Source organism: Phyllobates terribilis, unplaced genomic scaffold, assembly GCF_046119375.1.
Source record: "Phyllobates terribilis strain yellow unplaced genomic scaffold, ASM4611937v1 Scaffold_11__3_contigs__length_659146591, whole genome shotgun sequence".
NCBI classification, from domain to species: Eukaryota; Metazoa; Chordata; class Amphibia; order Anura; family Dendrobatidae; genus Phyllobates; species Phyllobates terribilis.
In genome coordinates this window covers 423,812,694-423,836,918 of record NW_027362771.1, presented here as the reverse complement: position 1 = coordinate 423,836,918, position 24,225 = coordinate 423,812,694, and positions in this window count along the sequence as shown.

Genomic DNA, 24,225 nt, shown 5'->3' with positions numbered 1-24,225 from the left:
AGTGGGTCTTGACACTGGTAACCGAAAAGGACAGAGTCAAGGGCGGAGAGGAAGAACTTTTGCCTAGGACGACCTCTCCGAGCGGTCCTAGACATAGGAGTTTCCCGGTATCACCGGACAGGAGCGGATTAGATGCTCTATACTGCCACAGTAGAAGCAACTCCCTTAGGTGCGGCAGGCCTCCTGGTGAGACTTGACCATCTTAACTTGGTCTATTTGCATAGACTCTGGAGAAGAAACTGGAAGGGATGTTGGTTGCGAGACTGGCCTTTGGAAGGTTGGTGCGAGGCGTAGGGATCTTCTCTCACGGGTCGACTCCTTAGAAAGCTCCTGAAAACGGATGTCGATCTGTGTAGCTAATGACACCAGGTCGACCAGAGAGGGAGGTATGTCACAACCGGCTAGCTTATCCTTGATCTGTCTGGAAAGGCCCTCCCAAAAGGTGGACACCAGAGCCTCATTGTTCCAGGCAAGTTCAGATGCGAGGGTGCGGAAACGCACGGCATACTGACCCACAGAGAGACTCCCTTGGCGGAGTCAGAGAAGAGAGGAGGCAGTCGAAGATTTTCGTCCGGGCTCATCGAACACCTTCCGGAAAGCCGCGAGGAAAGCCTGGAGCCTGGAGATCGGACACCAGAGGATCCCCTCTCTCTCACAGAGGGTTAAGCCATGCCAACGCCTCTCCGGTGAGGTAAGACGTGATGAATGCCACCTTGGCCTGGTCGGAGGCGAACTGGTGCGCCAGTAGCTCAAAGTGCAGCGTGCACTGATTAATGAAGCCCCGACATAGGGCAGGATCACCACCAAAACATGGAGGAGCATATAGCCGGGGTCCTAAGCCAGGTGCCACAGCGCCACTGGGTTGAGGTGCCTCCGGAGCTAGTGAAGCTTGGTTAGAGGTGGACACAGTCGGGGTGGACAGCGCGTCCAAGCGGGAGTTGACTGTCCGCAGATAGGACAGGATAGTATCCTGTTGGGATCTCTGGCGAGAGACCTCTTGGAAAAAAATTTGTGCAACATTTGACATTGATGTCAGTTTATCTTCTGCATTCCATCCCCAATCTAATGGTCAGACTGAATGCACAAACTAATCTTTAGAGCAATATCTCAGATGCTACATTTGTCATCTTCATGATGACTGGGTTGATTTGCTTCTTATGGCAGAATTTTCATACAATTCTCAAAATGCTTTGACCAAATAAACAACATTCTTCACAAATTCTGGGTACCATACAAGTATCCTTCCTAATTTTCCAACAGAAACATCTATCCCTGCTGTCACCGACAGAATACATTCCTGCTGCAGAATCTGGAAATACTAAAAGACACTTTAAGAATTGCCCAGGAGAAATATAAGGAAGCAGCAGATAAATCTTGAAGACCTTCTCCAAGCTTCCAAGTGGGTGATGAAGTATGGCTTTCCACCAAGAATTTAAAACTCCATATACCCTCATCAAAACTGGGTAAAAAATGTATTGGTCCTTTTAAAATAATTGGACAAGTTAGCTCAGTAGCTTTTCGCCTTCAACTTCCCAGAACAATGAAGATACATCCAGTGTTCCATGTCTCCTTACTAAAGTCATTTTTTCCAAATCCTTTTCCAGGGCGTCGTCTATCTCCTCCTGATCCTTTTGAAGTGGATGGGCAACAACATTACACAGTTGAAAAGGTCCTGGATTCCAGAAAATTCAGAAAAAAGTTGCAGTACTTAAAAAAGTGGCAAGGGTACGTCCCTGAAGATAACTCCTGGGAACCTGTAGAAAATATCAATGCTCCTCGACTGCTTAAAGAGTTTCACTAAAAATACTCATATAAACCAAGCGAAGCATCATCCGGAGGCCGCTGTTGAAAGGGGGGAGTAATGTCAGGATTCCTGTTTTCCTCCTACAGTTTTACCACTAGTGCTATTGTTCACCTTAAAAATTGTGCTGTAATCCCACTCCTCACCATTGGAGACTGCTGTTGTGTTCTGAAACTGCCCTTTACTAAGATGGCAGATTCTGAACCTGTGGAATCCATCTTGTTTCCTGTTTGGGTCTACTTAAAGCCACATGGATCTCTCACTCATTGCTTGAGTATTGTGTCTAGCTGTTAGCTTAGATCGAGTCTCCAGCTCCTGGACTGTCTTACCCAGACTGTTCTCATCTATCTACGGATTGTTCCCTACAACTCCTTTGCTATATGCAAGAACATCTATAACCACTTGCTGTTCCTGCTCATGCTCCTTCGGCCACTGGTTTCCAGCAGTGCTAAGCTAGTAGTGTAACAAAGACCTAGAATCAGCAGGTATAATTGATTCAAAGAAAGCAAGTAATGCACTCAACCTCCACGGCCTCTATGCATGCTCACCACACAAGACTGCATTGCTGAGTAAAAAGCATGTTCAAATTGCATTTAAAGTTTGCTCAACAACATTTAGACAAGCCTGTGAAATACTGGGAGAATTTAGTCTGATCAGATGAGACCAAAATTGAACTCTTTTGGTGCCATAATACACAAAATGTTAAAACATTATACCAACAGAGTAGTTTGGAGGTGGGAACCTCATGGCGTGGGGTTGTTTTTCTGCATTGGCAAACTTCATGTAATTGAAGGAAGGATGAATGGACAAATGCACTAAGACATTCTTGATAAAAATCTGTTGCCATCTACCAGTATGATGAAGATGAAACGAGGGTGAACATTTCCTGAAGACAACAATCAGAAACACACAGCCAAGGAATCTCTCAGTTGATATCAGAGAAAGAAAATGAAGCTGCTAGAATGGCCAAGCAAATCACTTGACCTGAATCCAACAGAAAATTCATGGAAGGAACTTAAGCTCAGAGTTTATAGATGGAGTCCATGAATCCTTCAGAATTTGAGGAGTGCTTGAGTGGAAGAATGGCCAAAATCACACTTGAGCAATGCATACAACTAGTTTCTCCATACAGGAGGTGCTGTCATCACCAATAATGGCTTTTGTACAAAAGTATTAAACAAATTTCAGTAAGAGTGTTCAGGACTTTTTCCCTGTGTTATTTCTCATTATTACCAAACTTAATTTATGGAGATCTACTATTTGATTTCTTTGCTTAGCCCTCATGGCCCCCACAAAGTTTGATGGCCCGCAACCCCCCACACAGTATAATCACCAACAGAGGCCTTCACACATTATAATGACCAATACAGACCCTCACACAGTATAATAGCGCCCACAACTACCCACTCAGTATGGTGGCTCCCTCAGCCCAATACTCAGCATGAGGGCCCCCACTGTTAGAACTCTCCTGTTAGGTTTTTTTTTAGTTTGCTGGTCACATGACCATTTTTGCCTATTTAATCCGGCTCCGCCCTCCTGGTCTTGCTGGACTTCATTGTATTTACTACTCTTGAGCTAGCTTGGTGCTCTGTTGCCGTTCTCTGTTAGTTTTGCTAGGTCTTCTGACCTCTATGCTTTTTGTTGTGTGTTTGTCTTTGACTGCTACTATTTCTGCTAGGAGGTGTCCAACTTATCCCAGTCCCTAGTTCTTGTAGGGATCCCTCCCTCACATCTATAGGTCTTCGTTCAGACTAGCCGAGGACTTTAGCAGGTCTGATCGCAGGATCAGATTCCCCGTTACATCGTAGGGATCTAGTTTAGTTCTATTGTAGGGACAGTTCTCCTGTCTTTCCTTAGTCTCTGTAGCAGATCATAACACCCACAGCCCCTAGCATAGTATGAGATCCACAAAAGCCCCCTACATAGAATAAGGATCCCAACAGCACACCACTCAGTATGAGTGCCCCCACTCAGTATGGGAGCCGTCACAGTCTACCAGAGCCCCTACCTGGTATAATGGCCCCCACCAGCCCTACTACTCACATTCAGTTTAAGGGCCCATACAACTTCCCACTCAATATGATGGCCCCACAGTCCCTTACTTAGTATGATGCCCCCACAATTTCTGACATAAAAAAAGAACTCACTGACCTCACCCCATTCCCCCACCATATTGCTTAAGTAAGTGCAGTGTAAGTATTGAGGCTCCCTAATACAGATGTGAGGTAGAGACAATCACACCTGCAGTGCATGGAGTCTCAGACTCACAGTTGCAGCATGAATGGTGGATCCAGGGCTGTGGAATCGGTAAGCCAAACCTCCGACTCCGACTCCTCAATTTTCATGACACCGACTCCAATTTCACGACTCCGACTCCCTCATACATGGCTCATGTTTAAGTGATAAATTTACTGTAGCACAGATTCATCTCAGCTAAAAGTCTAGACCCTGAGATCAGGAATAGGACATTTCATAACTTTCCCATATTCTTATGAAAAAATATTCCCCACAAACTGCATTAAACTACTGTACCCAATTTATTATATATTTTAGGAGTCGGAGTTGGTCCATTTTAGACCGACTCCGACTCCACCAAAATGGGCTCAGACACCGACTGAACAACTTAGACTCCACAGCCCTGGGTGGATCACAGAGTTTTCAGCTCCCTGATCCACCATTCTAGTCAACAGTATCAGCATTCTAGGTATGCAGACACCGCTGAAATTATGATGATGGAAGAGGAGAGGATGTCCAGTGCTGAGCTGCACCAGGCCCCCTCTATTCACGGCTCCCATAGAGGCCGCATGGGCTGCCGCTATGGACGGAACACCCCTAGAGACCAGACTCCAAGACTGAGTAAAACCGACAATGTGACCATTTTTATGAGATGTGTTACTGTTAATAGACTGAACCTTAGACTATAATTAATACAAAAACAGAGACCCGGTGATCAATGCCGAATCCTAACCACCAAAAAAGCCTACTCAAAACTATGTAATTGAAAAAGGAGAAAGAGAGTAGCATGGCATACATTAAATTTTATTAAGAAGTGATATTTAAAATTACAATATCATATAAATACATAATACACAAATGTGACATGGGAACAAAGTAGGTCGGGTGATGTGGCATCTTGCCTCATCAGAATAGGCCTCAGTATATACCATGGGAGTAACGGGAGGTGATATCCATCTATAGAATAGCCAAACGGCTTATACCAAGGTATAGGAGTAAATATATTCAAGTGAAGAAAGAAGCAGCAACCTTCAAGAGACTTGCCACATTGATGTAGTGCCCATGAACCGAGGCAGGGTGTCACACAGAGCTGTGAAAGTGAAAAGAACGCACCCCAACACACGTTTCGCCAGTAACCAGGAAGGCTTTCTCAAGAGGCACTGTTTAGTGACTCAAGAGGCACTGTTTAGTGACTCACAAGGACCTTCATAAATACACCCTTAGATAGTCACTTGACAGGTCATGTGACCATACAATGTCAGGTCCTATTGTGCCAGCAAAGACCTTCTTAAACACGCCCCTGAATGATCACCTGACCAGTCATGTGACCGTACAATGTCAAGTCCTATTGTGCCAGCATACTTGATGGCGCATGCGTAATGAGCACCTCCCCCCGTTGCACGAGTTCCAGCCGTCAAGCCGTCGACGCATGTCCGGGAGCAGGCGTGACTGCACACCAAAGACGAGCAGAGGGCATATAGACAGGCGGGCACGTGCATGCCGAGGACGCGCACCACCACAAAGGCGCACAGCAGCAAGGCATATAACAGGGGCTAAGTAAAAACAAAAGAAAAGAAGGTGCCGGTATCCATTTTATAGCAAATATAAAAAAATATGTATCTCCCAAAATGTAATAGTGCTGGGGTGAGACAGCAGTAGGGTATATGATGCGCCCCCTGGGCCATGTGTGCATGTGTGTGGGTTACCCGGAGCCGGGTCTCTGGGGGTTGTAGTCTCCGTGGCGGTGACCCGGTCCGTGGCTCAGGGTGGTCAGACCAGTAGCAGTCTTTTATAGGGTTTTTATGATTTAATGTCCGACTACGCCACCCGTGGATTGCGGTCAGGGTGTACCGCCGCTGCGAGGCAGAACGCTGAGGCTGGTGTGGTGTGCGCAGCAGAGGATGGGACAACTCCCCACGGGAGGAGTATAGCCTCAGGGCAGTGAGTGTGGATGATGGGAGTGATGGTGAACGGGTGAAGCAGGAACGACTCAGAGTCTTTGCAGTGCAGTTCAGGGTCTTTACTGATGATGAAAAGGCAGACCCTCCCGGGAGTACTGGCTAGCATAAGGGGCCTGGTCAGTCTGTGAACAAACAGGAGTTCCCCTAGCCAGGTGGAGTTGTAGGCCTCCCCGTCTATCTGCACTCTTCCTGGCTACCTTGCTGTAAGCGAGTGGAAGTAGCCCACGTCCCTGAGTATACCGTGTGGTGCTCACCCGTATGGCTGGTGACTTGGACCCTCTGGCAGCTTCCTCTCCTCGATGGCGGTACCGGTCCCTTGTGTGTGTGACTGAGCCTCCGGGCTTCGTATGGCCAGAGGACCTGAAATCCGTTGCCGGCTGGTTTCTGCTGCTGGATATATAAGTCCCCACAGCCTCGGACTCCTGTGTCCGGCTCTTAGCGTCTTCTGCCAGGACGAACTCTGCTTAGCTCAAGTCCCTGGTCTTCAGCTCCTGGCTCCTACAGCGCTCCTAGCTGTTACTTTCCCTGTGTCTGGAACTAACTCCAGGCTCTGACTGCCTAACCCTGCCCCAGATCCAGTTTATATAGGGCAGATTCCTCCCCCATCTGGTCTGGGACAGGAGGTGTTGCGTGTTTAAGGGCTCCTGATCAGGAAACTTCCCACTTGCTCTCAGATGTAATATTTCTATTACTGTGGTAACCAGACCCCTGGTTCAATATATCTATGCAACAAAAAAAAAACACAGAAATACCATCACTCATATTATGAAAATACATACATAATAAACCACAAATAAAGAGGAGTTTGTATAGACAAATGCACGAAAATTCCCACCCCATCAAGCAATAACGCAGCAAATGGATAGATCTGAACAGAGTCCAAATGCGAAGCTATACAGGAGAATGATCGGACCCAATAGCCAAATGGGATACATAGGAAGGTCCAGATGAAAAATCACTATATAAAACAAAAAAAGAATAAAAACAATGAAAAGAGTAAAATCAAATCAAACTATAAACAACAGCCCAGACCATTTTTATGAGATGTGTTACTGTTAATAGACTGTACCTTAAACTGTAATTGCCTAGTCTCTCTACCTTATATTGTAACTGAAAGCTTTTGTATTATATATGGTACCTGCCCCAACTGGAGTATCTTTTCATTTGTTTGAAATGTACTATGCCTTAATTGCATCATTCTCTAGTGAGGTACCATGAAAGATTTTAAGGCCAAGCGACCAAAGTGAGCATGAAACAACACTATGTTATTATTAGTGATAAGTGAACGTGCTCGTCACTACTCGATACTCGCCCGAGCATCACGGTGCTCGACAAGCTCGGCGAGTATTTCCGAGTTTCTCGGGCAGGAACTCGGGTCCCCGCCCTGCATGTTTGGCGCTCTTTAGAGAGCCAATGAACATACAGGGGTTGCTTGCCATGCACTGTAATGCTGTAGCCATGTTGGTTGTGGGCATTACAGTGATTGGCTGGCCGCACAGCGTCATCAGGTCTATAAAAGACCTGGCACCGCTATGCTCATCACAGTCTACCCCGGAAACAAGCAGATTAGGGAGAGCTGCTGCTGAGACAGGAAGAGATTTGCTTGTTTAGTTAGTATAGGTATTCCACAACATATATATATCCATCTGAACTAACAGTCCTTCTGAGGACTAATCCAGCTGCATATATTCAGTGGTGATATAAGGAGTTAGGCAGGCAAACAGGGTATGTGACAGACTGCAGTGCATATAGTACAAGTGGGTCCACTGAACGTTCAACATCTGACTGATCCTGCTGTGACAAATATTTGTAGACATAGCCCCAGATATCAGGGGCCAGAGCTAATTTTTTTTTAATCTTAATCCTGATTATTTGCTTAAAAAGCAATCCAGAGTACACCATTTTTCTGCTCTATTTGCTTGTTAGCACTGCAGAATACAGCCAGATCTTTTCCATATTACAGTGATAAAAATCGCGAAATTTGAACTGAACGTGGAAAATATTGGCTTCTATTTCGTTGCAGTGTGTCAGTCAAGCTATTCACACGAGGTCTCTGTGAAAAATAGTATTAGTAAACTACAGACCTACTATTTAAAACAGTGGTTCTCTGTCAAACGTATTACATATAACCGCGTTCCAAAATCAGCCATTTCTGGCTTCCATTTCCATTTTGCAGTGTGTCGGTCAAGCTATTTACACGAGGTCTCTGAGAAGATTATAATTAATAAACTACAGGCCTGCTATTTAAAACCGTGGTGCTCTGTCAGATGTATCACATATAACAGCGTTCCAAAATTAGCCATTTCTGGCTTCAATTTCCATTTTGATGCAGTGTGTTGGTCAAGCAATTCACACAAGGTCTCTGCAAAGAATAGTATTAGTAAACTACAGGCCTGCTATTTAAAACCGTGGTTCTCTGTCAGGCGTATCACATATAAGTGTGCTCCAAAATCAGCCATTTCTAGTGAACGTGGAAAATATTGTCCTCCATTTAAAATGGGCAAGGTGCGTGGCAAAGGATGGAGAACTGGACATGATGGTGATGGTGCATGCAGAGGCCGAGGCCGTGGGCAAGCTGAAATTGTGCCACAACAAACACCCACATCTTATCGACCTTCCTGTCCTAAATACTAGGGAATCGCAGCACACCACTATTGAACCGAGACCAGTGTCAAAAGGTTGTTGGTTGGATAGCAGATAATGCTTTCAGTCACTTTGCCACCACCACCACCACCCTGTCTTCCACACGGTCAAGTCTCAGTAGCCATGAGTCTGGACCACATATTCCTCACCCTGATCCTCCTTCTTCCCACCATGCTGAGTGCCCGGAGACAACTGATCCAACATTTAGACACTCAGAAGAGCTGTTCACTTTTCCATTTGGTGATTCGAGCCTCTCGCCCGGCCAGCTTCAAGCGAGTCAAAAGGAGAAGGCATGTAGCGATGCCCAAATATTTGAGCAGCCACGGTCACACAAAGGTAATAATGGGAAAGTGCAATTACTGTTGCAAGTGGTGGATGATGATGATGACACACAATTGCCAGAAAGTCAGGAGGAGGACCAGGGTGCGGAAGTGGAAGATGAGATGGTGGATGATACAGTAACTGACCCAACCTGGCAGGGGGACATGCAGAGTGAGGACAGCAGCACACAGGGGGAGTGAGGTATAGCACCACAACAGGCAGGAAGAAGCAGAGTGGTGGCCGCAGACACAAGGCGCGAAAGTATTTCCCATAACGCCAACACATCGGAAGTTGCTAGTACAACTGTTAGGTCTCCCCGAGTCTGGTTGTATTTTAAAGACTCTGCAGATAACCCCAAAAAGGCCATTTGCATCACCTGCCAGGCCAGGATCAGCAGGGGTAGCAAAACTAGCAGCCTGACCACCACCAGCAATGCACCCGACTAAGTAGGCCAAACTCCAGGGTCCAGAAACAGTGTCTGCGGGTGACGCCACTGCTTCTTCAGCTGTTGTGCGTGCACGCCAATCCCCTGTCCATGGAGCATGCGAAGTTGCCTCCCGCCCTGCACCTGTCGTTGCACACTCTCAACTAGCACCATCCGCAAGGACGTCCACATCCTTGTCCCAACGCATCATTCATTTGTCCCTACCCCGGTCCTTGGAACGCAAGCGCAAATAAACAGCCACCCACAGGCCACACTACTAAATTCACACATTTCGCAAATCCTTGAGCTCGAAATGTTGCCTTTTAGGCTTGTGGAGATGGAAGCTTTCCGCAACCTGATGGCGGCGGCCGTCCCTTGGTACTCAGCCCCCAGCTGCCACTATTTCTCCCGGAGTGCCGTCCCCGCATTACACGAGCACATGTTCCACAACATTAGCCGTGCCCTTAACAACACAGTTATTGGGAAAGTCCACCTAACCAAGGACACGTGGACAAGTGCTTGTGGACAGGAATGGTACATCTCGCTGGCGGCACACTGGGTTAATATAGTGGAAGTCGTGACCCAGTCAGACCTTGGGACGGAACACGTCCTCCCGATGCCGAGGATTGCGGGCCCTGGGTCAATCAGGGTTGCCCCCACATTCTACAGCTCCTGCACCTCCTCCTCCTCCTCAGCCTCCATCTCCGAAATGATCACATCAGTCAGAAGCTGGAAGCACTGCAGCACTTCCTCGTTCAAGTGGCAACAGGCTGTGCTGAATCTAATATGCTTAGGTGACAAACCGCACAACGTGTTGTGGATAGCTCTGAAAGAGCAGGCAGATCTGTGGCTGACACCACTGATTCTACAGCCAGGCATGGTCATTTGTGACAATGGCTGGAACCAGGTGGCGGCTCTGAGGTGAGACAAGCTCACACACGTACCATGCCTGGCCCATGTGCTTAACCTCATGGTTCAGCGGTTTCTCAAAATCTACTCGGATCAGCTTATCAAAGTACGCCACATGTGTGATCATTTTAGAAAGTCAGCTACAGCTTCTGCCGTCCTTACTGTGCTTCAGCAGCGTTTGCAGCTTCCAGCTCACCGACGGGTGTGTGATGTCCCCACACATTGGAACTCTACATTGCAGATGTTAGGAAGGATTTGTGAGCAGAAGAGGGCAGTCGTTGACTACCAGCATTAACAAGGCCGTCGGTATTCAGGTCAGACTCCACACATAATGAAGTAAATAAGGTTCCGGCACTCAAAAATAATGTAGATAGTCAGATAGTTGCAATTTCAAACTTAATTTCCTTTAATGGTTCTCCAGTGAATACTCGCCCAACGTTTCAACCCCTCCGGAGTTTTCATCAGGGGCCTGGGTTTGTTGAATTTAGACCATAAAAGATAAGTTTCCGGCAGCTAGGAGTGGGGAGGTTGTTCCTGGTACTTGTTGCCAGTGATTGTGGAGGAAAATGTCCTGCCAATCTGTGTCCTGTACGAGGAGACCGTAGTGTCCCCACTCCTTGCTGCCGGAAACTTATCCTGAGGATTATTTATCTTTTATGGTCTAAATTCAACAAACCCAGGCCCCTGATGAAAACCCCGGAGGGGTTGAAACGTCGGGCAAGGTTTCACTGGAGAACCATTAAAGGAAATTAAGTTTGAAATTGCAACTATCTGACTATCTACATTATTTTTGAGTGCCGGAACCTTATTTACTTCATTATTGGGACTACGTTGTGTTCCTGGCACCTATCTTGTATAGTTGAGCCTGGTCTTTACATTGCTAAGACTCCACACATAAGACCTCAGGAGTGGACATGGATGTCAGACATCTGTACCATCCTCCAAAACTTTGAGGACTCCACCAAGATGGTGAGCGGTGATGACACTATAATTAGCGTCACCATCCCGCTTCTCTGTCTTCTGAAATGCTCTCTGTTCACAATGAAAGAGGATGCATTGCAGGTGGAGCATGATGAGATGGAGCAAGGAACCATACAGGGTGATTCCACACAGCCCAGCCTTATCTCATCCCAACGTGGATTGGGTGCCGATGAGGAAGAGGAGGAGGAGGAGGAAGAACAGTTTCCTGTGTTATAGACGGTACTACCTGCACAACTGTCATAGGAGGAGAGCATGGTCAGTCGTCCTCTTGGTGAGGACACAGAAGTCTTGCCTGTTAGCAGTCTGGCACACATGGATGAGTTTATGTTACGCTGCCTTTCCTGTGACTCTCACGTTGTCCAAATTTTGCGTGACAGTCATTACTGGTTGGTGACACTTCTAAACCCACACTACAAGGAGAACTTTATGTCTCCTATTCTTTTGCAGGACAGGCCTAATAAAATGGGGCAGTACGAGAAGGTCCTTGTTGTGGAATTATTAAAAAAATTCCCATCTGAAAACGCTGATGGCAAAGGTCACAATTCGTTGGACAACCAAGGAGTACAGGCGAGAGAGACACAAATGCAATCCAGCAGAGGCAGGGGAACACTGGCAAAGTTCTGGGACAGTTTTCTCAGACCCTTCCATCGCACAGGCCCTGAGGTGCAGGGTACTCTCACAAGGAGGGAAAAGTTTCGGAAGATGCTGAGGGAGTACCTTGCCGACCGTACCAACATCCTCCGTGATTCCTCTGTGCCTTATAATTATTGGGTATCCAAGCTGGACAAAAGGGCATGAACTGATTCTCTACGCCTTGGAGGTCCTGGCCTGCCCTGCTGCTAACGTTTTGTAAGAGCGGGTTTTTAGTGCCGCTGGTGGAATTATAACCGATAGGCGCATCCCCCTGTCAACTGAAAATGCTGACAGGATGACTCTTATAAAAATGAACAAGGGCTGGATTGGGCCAGAGACTGCATACACAATAACAGTATAGGAGACCCACTCTTTAATAATAGGAACAACAAAGCATAGCCGACTGCTGGCCCTCTAAGAATAGTAAGAGCCGCCTGATGGCCATATAAAAATAGTCTTTCTGAGTTTCAGAGTCCCTCCTTCAAAAATGAAACAGGATGTGTCTGATCATGCCTCACACACCACACGGCAAGATAAGGTGGTAAATGTTAAAATTACATTTACCGGTGAATGTATTTTTCACCGTTGAAAGCAATGCAAAAGTGCAAAAACCCATCAAAAACGCTAAGTGTGAACATAGCCCAGGGTGTGGAGGAGCATTTTTGTTTTTGGTTATATATTTTGCCTTATATATACAAGTTATTACCCTGGAAAGGATGTTCCTTAACATATTTCCCAGGAAAATCCATTTTGGTTTCCTTTTTGTATGTTTCATTGTGAGTCCGTAAAAGTGACGTAATACCTCTGACAACATTGTTGACAGCAGTGACCTGGGAGTCAGAGATGCTTCCAGGGGTCTTCAACATGCTGTTCCCATGTCATTTGAGCACTGTTCCCATCGATTTGGGCAATTTTTAGGCCCTCTGCAGACCGCCAGGGTGGCCACCGGAAAAATGCTCGAGTTTCCCATAGACTTACATTGGGCTCGTTGCTCGGATCGAGCACTTGAGCATTCCAATTTGCTCGACCCGAGAATTGAGCACCCGAGCATTTTAGTGCTAGCTCATCACTAGTTATTATTTTAAGTTTTTTTTTGTTGTTTTAAAAAATCTAAAAATGCAGAAATGTGTACCTGACTGCACAGAAAGCATTCCCAATATATTCTGCAATCCTAATATATACTGTTATCCAAAGTTGACATAAAAGATGTACACAAAATTTGAATAATTAAAAAACTTTTTCCTGGTGTCAGGATAAGCCATGGAGCTCTGTCTCACACCAATGACATTGAGATGTCCTGCTTCACTTAGCGGCGTTGTCCTGCTCTATTTGTACAAGCTCGCTAAATCTTCTACGATGTCACTTTCTTCATGCTCCCGTGTCACAGAGGGGCCTACACATAAATTATATCGGAAATGAGGGACAATGCAATTACACTGCCCCATAGATAAATAGTCTGAGCCTTATAAACTATTTAAACAGTAAGCTTCCTATAAAAGCCATAATATCACTTGTGATTTAATGAAACATATATCAGGGTACCACCTAATCGGTGCTTTTATCATCATGCCTGGACATGGGAAGGTTACAGACATTAGGAAGCATCCATATACACAGCATCTCAATTTTTTTTGTAACCTTATTACTAAAGCCAATTACCATTTGACTCATCGGTATGTGTATCACAGAATGTTTTGCAAAATTACATTTTACTGTTAGCAATTGAATTTACTGAAAATAATACATTTCCACCGGGGTTAAGTCCAGCATTTAATATTCCATTAGTGTATTTTAACAGCCCACTAGATATGATTTTGCTATGGAAAAAAAAATGATTTGAGAACTTTTGAATTATCATCATTGGTTTGGGAGAAAATGTTTGGACATTAACAGGAATTCACTTTGATAACAGATCATTATTGTAGAACTGCAGAATTATGGCTAATGGTATCCAAAATTGTTACAAAGAACGTACTATATGTTAAAAAAAAGGCAAAAAAGGACCCACATATCTCTAGTATTAAATTAATATGTAGGTGCACAAATACGCCGAGGCCAATATATAAACATGTGCATATACTAAGTAACACTACACTGAGATTACTGAATACATAAACGCCACTATTGCTATACATGTAAAAATGAAATATACTTAGTGAATATTTCTTGATCAAAAAGGGCAAATGCCATCCAACCAAGCCAAGGTGACCTCAATATACCCTAACTCTAGTTATTCACCTCTCAATGTGCCCAGCCAGGCCCCAAATGAAATGGGAAAGACATAGGAACTAGACTTGACTGTTAAAGGGAATCTGTTACCAGGTTTTTGCTACCCCATTTGAGAGCAACATAATGTAGGGGCAGAGACCCTGATTGCAGTGATGTGTCACTCTGCTGCAGATGTGTTTTCTCTGCAGGAGATCTACCAGTTCTCTGAATGCTGAGCTCTTTATAACCCTGTCCACACCACTGATTGGCATCTTTCTGTGTACTCTGTGCATTAGCAGAAAGCTGCCAATCTGTGGTGGGGGCGGGGTTATACAGAGCTCATGAATATGGAGGACTACATGGTAGCAAGTTTACTAGTCTTCTAGTGATAATCTCCGGTTGATAAAAGTGATTTTATCAAAACTACAGCAAGTAGTCCAGTAAGTGACACATCACTGGAATCAGGGTCCCTGTCTCTACATCATGCTGATCTCAGAATATGTGGTGGCAAAAACCTGGTGACAGATTCCCTTTAATAAAACGTATGGGAAAGATGGGTAGATAAGGATACACATCTGGAGGGGCCTACCCCCCAATACAAGCTTCGAAAAAACAAGCAAACAAAACCATACTTTTGTAGACTTTTAACCCTGTTTAATCAGTGTCCATATTCATGTTCCGTACTATGGGAAGTACAGATTACCAATGGGAAGCTATGATTTCAGTAGTACGGCGCATGACCACTGCGGCCACTGATTAACTGGAGTGATGAAAGCAGTAGGACAGCACTGATCAATTTGTAATTTTACTGTATTGGCAGCTGGTTTTATTCTATTTTTACAAGTTGGATAACCACTTTAGTCTTCTCTTTGATGAATACATGGAAATATAGAATATGGCAAGTTATTTTGGAACAAGTATTTTAAAATATGTATCACTGTATAAAAAAAAAGAATTGTTATTTTTAAAACCCTAATGGAAATGGCTGACCATAAGTGCCCTGGGAACAAGGTGATTTATAACTTTGGCTTTGACTCTCATTGACTTAATAAATGTATTAGTATATTTGGCCTCAGTTTATCAAGACCAGCCATTTTCTTGTCAGTCTCGACATTTGTGCTCAACTTGGAGTTGCTTCAAAATTTAGTGAATTTTCAAAGCAATTTACAAGAGAATTATGGAAAATTGCTTAGATGAATAAGGGCCTATATTCTCATTATGAGTAGCAATCTGAATCTTTCTTCTAAATAATCAGTGGTTTGCCAGGAAGTCTCATAGCCAAACCAGCAGTGACCAGATCAGGGGCGGACACAGACTGCAGAGGGCCCCCGTGCGAGAAATATGTATGCCCCCCACCTCCCTCCATACCACAATGATGCTAACGAAACATATACAAGCACAAATTTACAGTATAGAACACAAGCATCAATCCTAAACAATAAATGAAGTTCCATATTTGACAGAATATAACACACAGCTCTCATGTAGCCAGATATAATATATGTGCATGTATTAGCAGTACTGTTAATTACTTAGTGGGGGCAGAGTTATGTATAAAATGGAGCTGGGAGCTGAGGCAGTGAAAGTGCTCTGTCCCACCCACAGCACTTGCAAACTCATTTGCATATCACTAGAGTGGATTCCTCGGCAGCAGATCAGCGTTTTGTTTAATACCGTTAAGGATTCATTTTAACACAAGTCATCAGATTGGCAGAAGGGGTAGAATTAGCTAAAAGACTTCCTTTAAAGGGGCTGTGCCTTTAAAAATGTATTGTATGATAAGGTTGCAGAGCTGCTAGGCCCCCAGCTGCTATGAAAGCTACCAACAGTCTGCTGTCCTGTCATGATGGCACCACTTGGGTGACAAAGGTAGCTCCTGTCTGCTTTCTAGCCAATTAGCCAGAAGCAACTGACACTATTACCCAAGTGGTTAAAAGGCTGAGAGCAGCATAAGATAGCGGACCCCACTGTTGGTGGCTCAGGTTCAGCTCCTCATCCTGCCCCATCATTGTTCTGTGCATGTACAGCATTCACATATATGAAATGCCAACTGTGACATCAAACTAGGGCGACACAGTGACCTTGGCTGAGACACACGACCAATGATCATTGTATGCCATTGCTAGATTGCAGCATAGTGCAAGTGAACTTGGTAGCATTGCAACCCGCAAGGTGCCATGATTATGACAAGTTGCAAATCGAATCATTTGGATTTTTTGCATCTTCCTTGAGGCGTCATCTCGCTTGTGTGACCTCAATCCTGGGCTGCGATATAGCAGAGACATACAGCGGCTTGGTTATAGCATTCACTGAAGCGGCATGTGCACACATCTTTTTCAGGCGGATATGCTCATAACCTGAAAAAGTGCTAAATACATGCTAAAACGAATGAACATAGGAGCTGCAATGTTAAACGACTTGCTGTGCATATCTTCAGACTTTTCAGCTTCTTTTAGCTTCAGGTTTTCAAAGACGAAGAGCGGTTAAAAGTAGTGACCTGACCGTTCTTCAGGTGGATTCTGCTTGGAAGTCACTCACTAGTTTATTCAATGCAAATTAAAAAAAAAAAAACACCAGCGAAAAAAAGAAAATATCTGAAATGACACTGCAAAAGACAAGTCAGAAAAAGAAATGCTGACATTTCCTGAAGTGTCGTCTGTTTGAAAAACTCATTGGGATCACACATTTGTAAAATTTTGTCGTAAGCCTGGGAACATGGCAGTATGTTACCTGTAGGATGGATAGATAGATAGATAGATAGATAGATAGATAGATAGATAGATAGATAGATAGATTGATAAATGATTGAGACACAGGTAACATACAGATTAAATGTGGTGCATATAACTTATATGGATACAAGAACATTGAGTATAATATACGTAAGTTAATAAAAATTAGGCGCTGAGAGGATGATCAATGTATTATGTGCTGAACATCAGCCTACAGATCACTTCTCTGCAGACGGTCAATCTGATTTTATCATTCACTGATACGATTGCATATAGCAGCACCCTGCACTCAAAAAATCCACCTTACTCCATACAAGCTGCAATGCTTACGGGTGCCCATTATCAAGGGGTCTGAAGCTCACAATGTCCTGAATGCATGTTAAATAATGTCAAATGCAAAGCATCATTTCACAGGGTGGTCTGGCTACAGGAGTGGCCACTGTAAATGTGCCATGCAGGGCAGCTCATGTACCCAGGCCTGACCAGACATACACAAGCAGCATAATATAAATATATATATAAATATATATATAAATATTTATATATATATATATATATATATATATATATATACACACATACACTCACATACAGTACAGACCAAAAGTTTGGACACACCTTCTCATTTAAAGATTTTTCTGTATTTTCATGACTTTGAAAATTGTACATTCACACTGAAGGCATCAAAACTATGAATTAACACATGTGGAATTATATACTTAACAAAAAAGTGTGAAACAACTGAAAATATGTCGTATATTCTAGGTTCTTCAAAGTAGCCACCTTTTGCTTTGATGACTGCTTTGCGCATTCTTGGCATTCTCTTGATGAGCTTCAAGAGGTAGTCACCGGAAATGGTTTTCACTTCACAGGTGTGCCCTGTCAGGTTTAATAAGTGGGATTTCTTGCCTTATAAATGGGGTTGGGACCATCAGTTGTGTTGTGCAGAAGTCTGGTGGACAGACAGCTGATAGTCCTACTGAATAGACTGTTAGAATTTGTAGTATGGCAAGAAAAAAGCAGCTAAGCAAAGAAAAACGAGTGGCCATCATTACTTTAAGAAGTGAAGGTCAGTCAGTCCAAAAAATTGGGCAAACTTTGAATGTGTCCCCAAGTGCAGTAGCAAAAACCATCAAGCGCTACAAAGAAACTGGCTCACATGAGGACCGCCCCAGGAAAGGAAGACCAAGAGTCACCTCTGCTTCTGAGGATAAGTTTATCCGAGTCACCAGCCTCAGAAATCGCAGGTTAACAGCAGCTCAGATTATAGACCAGGTCAATGCCACACAGAGTTCTAGCAGCAGACCCATCTCTACAACAACTGTTAAGATGAGACTTTGTGCAGCAGGCCTTCATGGTAAAATAGCTGCTAGGAAACCACTGCTAAGGAAAGGCAACACGCAGAAGAGACTTGTTTGGGCTAAAGAACACAAGGAATGGACATTAGACCAGTGGAAATCTGTGCTTTGGTCTGATGAGTCCAAATTTGAGATCTTTGGTTCCAACCATCGTGTCTTTGTGCGACACAGAAAAGGTGAACGGATGGACTCTACATGCCTGGTTCCCACCGTGAAGCATGGAGGAGGAGGTGTGATGGTGTGGGGGTGCTTTGCTGGTGACACTGTTGGGGATTTATTCAAAATTTAAGGCATACTGAACCAGCATGGCTACCACAGCATCTTGCAGCGGCATGCTATTCCATCCGGTTTGCGCTTAGTTGGACCATCATTTATTTTTCAACAGAACAATGATCCCAAACACACCTCCAGGCTGTGTAAGGGCTATTTGACCAAGAGGAAGAGTGATGGGGTGCTACGCCAGATGACCTGGCCTCCACAGTCACCATACCTGAACCCAATCGAGATGGTTTGGGGTGAGCTGGACCGCAGAGTGAAGGCAAAAGGGCCAACAAGTGCTAAGCATCTCTGGGAACTCCTTCAAGATTGTTGGAAGACCATTTCCGGTGACTACCTCTTGAAGCTCATCAAAAGAATGCCAAGAGTGTGCAAAGCAGTCATCAAAGCAAAAGGTGGCTACTTTGAAGAACCTAGAACATAAGACATATTTTCAGTTGTTTCACACTTTTTTGTTAATTATATAATTCCACATGTGTTAATTCATAGTTTTGAGGCCTTCAGTGTGAATGTACAATTTTCAAAGTCATGAAAATACAGAAAAATCTTTAAATGAGAAGGTGTGTCCAAACTTTTGGTCTGTACTGTATATATATATATATATATATATATATATATATATATATACACACAGAATGTCCACATGCACGTGTGTACCTACAGAGAAACACTGTTTAGTTTACATACATGCTGTAACTAGCACTATGTACAGAATATTACATATACTGTATACCATATATACACACTGTCATGTACACTATATACTACATGCTATTGTGTACACTATATATAAGTTATATACCCACTTACACTATATACCATATTCATACTATTTATTACTATAAACTCTATATACGACATACATTTATATACGTTATATACTGTATACAGACTTAGATATACTCACCTACGCTGAAGTCGATTTCCAGAAGCAGTGGGGGTCTTCACACACCAGCCTGCTCCCAGTACAGCAGCAATGAGCAGTGGAGAGGTGAATGGTCAGCAGGACATTGGGGTCACAACAGAGCTGAGCGCCTCCTGTTGACGCGCCCCTGGGCCTGTGTCGCGCTGCGTTGCGCACGTGGGAGCTTACCCGGAGCCGGATCTCTTGAGGGTTGTAGTCTCGTGGCGGTGATCCGGTCCGTGCCCAGGGAGTCAGACTAAGTGGCGCTGTATTAGCGGTAGATGTTGTACGACTACGCCACCCGTTGAATGCAGCTATGGAGCTGCCGCTGCAGGACAGTCCGCTGAGGCCGGTGGATGGATGGTGCAGCGTAGATGGTATAACCCCCAACGGGAGGGGTATGGCCTCAGGGCAGCAGATGTGGATGATGGGGGTAGCAGGAACCACTCAGAGACGGTACGGTGTAGTTCAGGGTCTTTACTGGTGACAACGATAGACCCTCCCGGAGTACTGGCTAGCGATTGGGGCCTGGTCAGTCCTTGAGCAGATGGGATCTCCCCTGGCCAGGCGGAGTTGTAGGCCTCCCAAACTAACTGTACTCTTCTGGCTACCTTGCTAGAGGCGGGTATAAGTAGCCCACGTCCCTGAGTGTACCGTGTGGTGCTCACCCGTATGGCCGGTGACTCGGGGCCTTCTAGTAGCTTCCGCTCCACGACGGCGGTGCTGGTCCCATGCGTGTGACCGTGCCTTCGGGTTTCTTGGCCAGAGGACCTGGAATCCCCTGCCTGACGGATTCTGCTGCTGGGTAGGAGTTAGTCCCCACAGCCTCGGACTCCGGGTCCGGTAAGAAATCTTCTCAGTCAGGGCGAGCTCTGCAGCTGCCAGCCCCTGACTCCTTGTAACACTGCTCCCACAGAGCTCCTGTTGTTTCTTCCCATAGCTGCTTCTCTTCTCTGTCTCTACTTCTGGCATGGCCCAGGAGCTGGGCCCAGCCGGAGCCACAGCTCCCTGTCAGCCCTCCTGGCTGAACTCTCCCTCTGAACTCCCTAACCCTGCCTCAGCCCCAGGTTTTATATAGGGGAAGTTCTTCCCCTCCCAGGACTGGGCAGGAGGTATGGCATGCATAGGATTCCTGACCAAGAGACCTCCCACCTGCTCTCAGACGTAATATCTCTATCACTGTGGCAACCAGACCCCTGGGGTGTCACATTCCCCCCTAGTGAAATTTAGTACTCCGGGACTAAACATATTTTTAGAAAAACATAACAAGGTATAAACAATAATAATACAATAAGAAAAACACATAAAGATGGTTACGGCGTGTCCGCAACCGGGTGCAGTTTTGAAGAAAAGCAAGGTGTCCATTTCACCAAAACAGGGAGACATAACCAGGTAGGGGTCTGTCCTGCCCCGAGTCCTTAACAGTCTTTAGTCCATTACTGGGTTACGCTCCAACCATGTACAAAGGATTCCCGGTAAATCCACCAAAGACTCCCATAAATTACTAGAAACACATAATTATTTACAGGATATGGCCGCTCTCAGTCCTCGACCAGGTAGAGGGAAAGAACGACCGCTCTCAGTCCTCGGTCAGTGGGAATAAGGGATGGCTGCTCACAGTCCTCAGCCTGGTTTAAGATAGGGGCACATGGGGAACAATTCACTAATCCCAACGGGGACCATATTTTAATTAGCAGCAGTCCTTGTACCCTTACGGGTAACTATTTACAGCTCTTTATTCATGCTACTTCCCTTCAGTAGCTATGTCCTCTTTGTGCTCCCTCCTGAGGGTAGTCCTCAGACCCGTCCGGGTCCTCTTGGCTTTCCTCGTATTGGTAGTACTGCAGCTCCTCCTCGGTTAGCTGGGTTAGTATCTCTGCGACAGTCCTCCTCCCAGGTGGTCAGGACTTTACCTCCCTTTGGGCTGCCCCGGTTAATTGGGCCACCAGGATGCTCACTTTTTGCTCCTCTGTGAGGGGGTACACCTGGAAGAGGCTATCCAGCTTTTCTCTAAAGTCATGCAGGGTATGTGACTCCCCTGAGTACTCGGGTAGCCAGGCTGCCCCCGGGATATAGGGCATGGTGAAAGGCATGACCGCAACGGCGGTGGCGCTGGCGGGGGTTGAAGCGGTGAAGCTCTCCTCCGTATCCGACATCCTTCTCCCCCCTAGTGGACCGTGGCCTACCTTGCGATGATCCTCTTCCGTAGGCCGCGGCTCCGCAGTGGATCGTCAGGGTTGAGGACCTTCCGTCGCGCTCCTGTGACGTCAGCGTCTGCTGGGCTCCTTCCAGGACCTTACGCGACGTCTGGACGTGAGGCGGGGCTTCAGTTCTCGCGCGCTTTTGGAGTCCACGCCCCTCTTCTTCCCGCGCGGCGTCTTCAAGATGGCGTCCAACGGCGGGAAAACTCCACGGAAGGCGGGAAGAAGGCTGAAAATGGCGCCGGATGGCGGGAAAACTCACCACAGGTAAGTTTGAACAGTCTTTTTCAGGCACGCAGTACCCGGTGGTTGCGGGCACGAGATCCTGCAGACTACGCCAAAAGTTGACGCGCCCCTGGGCCTGTGTCGCGCTGCGTTGCGCACGCGGGAGCTTACCCGGAGCCGGATCTCTTGAGGGTTGTAGTCTCGTGGCAGTGATCCGGTCCGTGCCCAGGGAGTCAGACTAAGTGGCGCTGTATTAGCGGTAGATGTTGTACGACTACGCCACCCGTTGAATGCAGCTATGGAGCTGCCGCTGCAGGACAGTCCGCTGAGGCCGGTGGATGGATGGTGCAGCGTAGATGGTATAACCCCCAACGGGAGGGGTATGGCCTCAGGGCAGCAGATGTGGATGATGGGGGTAGCAGGAACCACTCAGAGACGGTACGGTGTAGTTCAGGGTCTTTACTGGTGACAACGATAGACCCTCCCGGAGTACTGGCTAGCGATTGGGGCCTGGTCAGTCCTTGAGCAGATGGGATCTCCCCTGGCCAGGCGGAGTTGTAGGCCTCCCAAACTAACTGTACTCTTCTGGCTACCTTGCTAGAGGCGGGTATAAGTAGCCCACGTCCCTGAGTGTACCGTGTGGTGCTCACCCGTATGGCCGGTGACTCGGGGCCTTCTAGTAGCTTCCGCTCCACGACGGCGGTGCTGGTCCCATGCGTGTGACCGTGCCTTCGGGTTTCTTGGCCAGAGGACCTGGAATCCCCTGCCTGACGGATTCTGCTGCTGGGTAGGAGTTAGTCCCCACAGCCTCGGACTCCGGGTCCGGTAAGAAATCTTCTCAGTCAGGGCGAGCTCTGCAGCTGCCAGCCCCTGACTCCTTGTAACACTGCTCCCACAGAGCTCCTGTTGTTTCTTCCCATAGCTGCTTCTCTTCTCTGTCTCTACTTCTGGCATGGCCCAGGAGCTGGGCCCAGCCGGAGCCACAGCTCCCTGTCAGCCCTCCTGGCTGAACTCTCCCTCTGAACTCCCTAACCCTGCCTCAGCCCCAGGTTTTATATAGGGGAAGTTCTTCCCCTCCCAGGACTGGGCAGGAGGTGTGGCATGCATAGGATTCCTGACCAAGAGACCTCCCACCTGCTCTCAGACGTAATATCTCTATCACTGTGGCAACCAGACCCCTGGGGTGTCACACTGTCACTGCCTCTATGCAGTACAGCTGCCATGTCTGTCCTCCCTCTCCCTCTGTCCCGACTGCCTACATAGTGATGACTAGAGAGGGAGGGAGATGATGGGACATGGTTTATGCACAGGCAGCTGTGAGGCAGTAACACTGCTATCATGCAGGCGGGGAGCCTGTGTACTAGGGAACTGGGGCTCCTTCCTGCGCCCCCATACTGCCGGCAGCTGCAGAATTCTCACAAATCCAGTAGGAAGCAGCAGCAATCTGTGATGCCGCCACCTGCTGGACATAATGATTTTTTTTCTCAGAGAAGTCATCATTACTGAAGTTTCAGGAAACTGAGCCCGGACACAAAGTTTACTTGGACTGTACAGGAACGGGATCAGGAAGTCCACAAAATCAGCGCTCCACCATGAATCATGAATCTGTCCACTAGGGCTGGTGTGAAAACATGGCGAGGCAGACACATGTCCATCATCAAGTGTCAGCCCATCACAGGTGTGCACACAAAGCGGAGTCTGCGATTGGCTGACGGGGTGAGGCACAAGTGTCACTGCAGCGCTGTATAAGGCTGACGTGTCCACTATGCGTTTTTCAAGCATTTTTTATGTGGAATTTCCGCAGCGGAAACGCTTTAAAAATGCTTGATAATCCGTCCCCCATGGTCCCGAATGAAAATCTGCATGTTCTGTGCACATGCTGCGGAATTTTCCGCAGCGGAAAAATCCGCAGCATGTCCATTATTTGTGCGTTTCCGCATGCAGATTTGAGGTCACAATACATTTGAAAAACGCAAGTCAAATCCGCATGTAAAAACGCTGCAAAAACGCTTAAAAAATGCGACTAAAATCCGCAAGCGTTTTTACTGCCAAGGACATGCAGAAACGCTGCGGAAATTTTCTGCTTCAATTCTGCATCATGGGCACATAGCCTTAGGGGCCCCTCTCCAGTCTCCCCTTTATAGTGGCTATGGCTAATGTCTTCATCAAGAAGGGTATGTGCCCACGTAGCGTTTTACAAGCTTATATGCTGCGGAATTTCCGCAGCATAAACTCTTGGGAAACGCTTGGTAATCCGCCCCCCATGGTCCCCAATGACAAGCCGCAATGTCAATGCCCATGCTGCGTTTTTTTCCGCAGCGTTTATGCTGCGCTCAAAAATCCGCAGCATGTCCATTAATTTTGCGGACACGCAGCGTAATCGCCGCCATTGACTTCCATTGAAACGCATAAT